The sequence below is a fragment of the Mustela nigripes genome, unplaced genomic scaffold (genome assembly GCF_022355385.1).
Source record: "Mustela nigripes isolate SB6536 unplaced genomic scaffold, MUSNIG.SB6536 HiC_scaffold_2530, whole genome shotgun sequence".
Taxonomy (NCBI): domain Eukaryota; kingdom Metazoa; phylum Chordata; class Mammalia; order Carnivora; family Mustelidae; genus Mustela; species Mustela nigripes.
Genome location: NW_026741936.1, coordinates 1 through 4,182, shown reverse-complemented (window position 1 = coordinate 4,182; position 4,182 = coordinate 1). Strand labels below are relative to the sequence as shown.

General features: G+C 34.3%; 1 pseudogene; it reads left to right on the top strand.

The window, feature by feature from the left end:
* The first annotated feature begins 986 nt into the window (after nt 1–986).
* On the top strand, nt 987–1,099 carry LOC132008968 (U6 spliceosomal RNA; annotated as a pseudogene).
* The last annotated feature ends 3,083 nt before the right edge of the window (nt 1,100–4,182 follow it).

The window sequence follows — 4,182 nt, the reverse complement described above, 5'->3', positions numbered from 1 at the left end:
TCCTCCCAACCTCTAGCAAACAGTGTTCTTTTTACAGTCTTCATAGTTTTACCCATTCCAAAATGTCATATGATTGAAATTCACACAATATATGGCCATTTTAGACAGGAAGATTTCACTTATGCAGTGTGCTTTCAATATGTAAATTCAAATAAGTTTATTCTATTATCATTTATTTGAATTATAGTTTTTTATTATAATATAATGGACATACAGTATTGTATTAGTTTCAGGTATACAATATAGTGATTCAACAATTCTATACAGTACTCAGCATGACAAGTATAGTCACCATCTGTTACCATATAACATTATTACAATATTATTGACTATATTCCCAATGCTGTACTTTTTTATCATCTCTGTGAGTTATTTATTATAGTATTAAATATTTGCCTAGTTTCATTGCTTTAGTGTTTTTATCAGAAAAGTTCCATATTACTTATGTTGAGCTCTCTTGAATGTCTTCTTTTTTTTTTCCCACAAGGAATTCTACCAAACATTTATTTTCTTTTTTTATGGTCAGTTAGTTTTTGATGTAGGGTTCAATGATTCATTAGTATGTCTTCTGTATGTATTCCTTTTTACTCATGCCCTTTTTTATTTTTTCTCCATTTGTATTTGATAATTGTACGCTTCCCTTTTTTGTTTTCTCTTTCTTTTATAGTGTTTACCATAATATTCATCACCATTAGTTTTTTTTTTTTCCATTTTAAACCCTTTTGAAATATTAGGCTAGAGTTTTTGTCTTTAGTTTGGTTTCCCAGAAGGAAACCATGAGAAGAGGATTCAGGTGAAACAGTTTATTTGAAAGATGGAAGAAACACATGGGGGGGGGGATAATGGAAGTAAGTGAGGCAAAAGAAGGAAACAGGCAACTGAGTGCATTATCAATAATATCTTTCTGGATAACTAGAGCATAGTCCTCCTGGAGAACTTCAGACACTAAAGCAAAGATGCTCTCCAGAATGATTGGGCATTTGAACATGCTCACTTCAGCAGCAAATGTACTAAAAATTGGAATGATACAGAGAAGCTTAGTATAGCACCTGTACAAGGATGGCATGCAAGATTGTGATGTACTCGATAAAGGGTGTTTGAGTTAGGTATTTTTAAATTCCCATTATTGATTGAGGGTTGTTCCAGGAGAGCTTTCATTCCAAGGCACTTCTCAAACTCTGGAAGTAGAGAAGCAGAGCTCTAGGAGCCAGAAAAATGTCCATGGCAATGACACAGAGATGCTGAAAGTGGGGCAGGCAGATGCCAAACATGGTGGGGCAGGGGTATCCACAGTGTCACATTTTTCATCACATGAAAATTTCATCACATTTTTCATCTTTACATTTCACATTTTATATTTCTCCTTGTCACCTTTTTTCTTGTAGGTTTTATTATTTGTTGGCATGCTATTCAGTTAATATAAACATTTTCCTAAGTCATTGCTTTATTCTATTAGGAGAACCCTATGTGGAAGCAGCAATAGTTCAGAGTAGCTCTCAACTTTATGGCTCAAGGCACACTCTTAAAAAAAAATAGAAGTATTTTGGGGTACCTGGGTGGCTCAGTAGATTAAAGCCTCTGCCTTCAGCTTGGGTCATGATCCCAGGGTCTTGGGATCGAGCCCCACATTGGGCTCCCTGCTTGCAGGAAGCCTGCCCCCCCCCTCTCTGCCTGCCTCTCTGCCTGCTTGTGATCTCTGTCTGTCAAATAAATAAATAAAATATTAAAAAAAAAATAAAAGTATCTTAAAATATTAAAAATAGCCACTTCTGTGTTCTGTGGAATTAAGTCTAATTCCAGAAGGCTTCTAATCTTTGTCTTTCTTTGGGTCAGAGTTCTACATCACTTCATTTTCCTTTTATAGTACTCTTTCTACATATGCCATACCTTTTTTCTCCTTACATCTTTCCAATTTCTAAACAATCTTTTTCCTATGACCCAGCTTAATTTAGGTCTTGTTACCATGTATTATTCTTTGGGGTAGAACTTTGTCCTTTGGAAAGGAAATGTATGATCTTTCTGGGATCTCAAGTGTTTTGGGCTGCTAAACTGCATCCCATTTAATGTTTCCCCATAAATTTCATACTTACTTGCAATGAGAAGCCTGTGAGGACTTTACTAAATAGCACTAGTTTATCTCAGATTTGCTCATCAGATTACTGCTTAGTTTTCAGTTTTTTTTTTTGTTTTTTTCTTACAGTGGGGGTGGTATTTATCATTATTGTGTTTCTAGATTTTATTCTATACTTCAAACTTCTGTGCCATTATGGAACAATGACTGGTTCTATGTATAGCTGGTGGCTCTTTGTATTTGGTCATGCCTTCCCCTAGTCTAGGTTTCATTGGGATTTCTTTCACCTAATTTGGTTGAAACTGTTAGATATTTGTTACCCTCCTACCTTTCATTTTGTTATCTGAGTTTCTCTGTTTAGTTTTCATAAATGTATTTGGAAGTATCAAAAGCACAAATAGGCAAAAAAAGCATATGATGTTACCACACTCTTGCTGCCAGAATTTCTCAATTCTTCTTGGGTATGTTTTGGTAAGATTATTTTTTTCAAGAAATTGTAAACTAAATAAATTTTATCTGAATTTTTACAGAATAAGAACAAAGATTTTAAAAATATCCTCTTATTATTTTTTAAATTTCTTCAGTATTTGTAGTGATGCTTCATATTTTATTTCTTTTTTTTTAATATAATTTTTTATTTTTTATAAACATATATTTTTATCGCCAGGGGTACAGGTCTGTGAATCACCAGGTTTACACACTTCACAGCACTCACCAAAACACATACCCTCCCCAATGTCCATTATACCACCCCCTTCTCCCAAACCCCCTCCCCCCAGCAACCCTCAGTTTGTTTTGTGAGATTAAGAGTCACTTATGGTTTGTCTCCTTCTAAATATTGATTATGTGTGATGTATTTTTTACTAAACATTTATTTTACTTTATTTTATTTTGTTTTATTTATTTTATTTTTTACTGTATTATGTAGTCACCATACAATACATCATTAGTTTTTGATGTAGTGTTCCATGATTCATTGTTCGTATATAATACCCTACGCTCCAAGCAAACCATGCGTTCCTTAATACCCATCACCAGGATCAACTATCCCCCTATGCCTTTCCCTTTTAAAACTCTCCATTTGTTTCCCAGAGTCCATAGTCTCTCAAGGTTTGTCTCCTACTCCAATTTCTCCCCCTTCATTTTTCCTTCTCCTAATGTCATCCATGCTATTCCTTATGTTCCACAAATAAGTGAAACCATATGATAATTGATTTTCTCTATTTGACTTATTTCACTTAACATAATCCCCTTCAGTATCATCCAAGTTGATGCAAAAGTTGGGTATTCATCATTTCTGGTGGTTGAATAATATTCCATTGTATATATGGACCGCATCTTCTTTATCCATTCAACAGTTGAAGGGCATCTTGGCTCCTTCCAGTTTGGTTAACGTCATGGCTTCTATGAACATTGGTGTGCATATGGCCCTTCTTTTCACTACATCTGTATTTTGGGATAAATGCCCAGTAGTGCAATTGCTGGGTCATAGGGTAGCTCTATTTTTAATTTTTTGAGGAATCTCCACACTGTTTTCCAAAGTGGCTGCGCCAATTTACATTTACACCAATAGTGTAAGAGGGCTCCCTTTCTCAACAACTTCTTCAACATTTGTTGTTTCTTGCCTTGTCAGTTTTTGTCATTCTAACTGGTATAAGGTAGTACCTCAATGTGTTTCTTATTTTAATTTCCCTGATGGCTAATGATGATGAGCACACTCCAACATTGACCACAGCAATTTTTTTAAGACATGTCTCTAAAGGTAAGGGAAACAAAAGCAAAAATGAACTTTTGGGACTTGATGAAGATAAATAGTTTCTGCACAGCAAGGGAAACAGTCAGCAAAACAAAAAGGCAACCCACAGAATCGAAGTTTTTTGCAAATGACACTACAGACAAAGGCTGAGAAACAAGTTTGCAAATTTTTCCAAATCCTTATATTTTTCTATGAACCATGAGTTAATTTTCAAGAAAATAGTAATTTTGTATTTATCTTTTGTCATTGATTTCTAAATTAATTGTATTTTATTTAAAAACATGCTTTTTTTTTTTTTGCAGAAATGTCTGTTCATGTCTTCTGCCCATTTCTTGATTGGATTATTTGTTCTTAG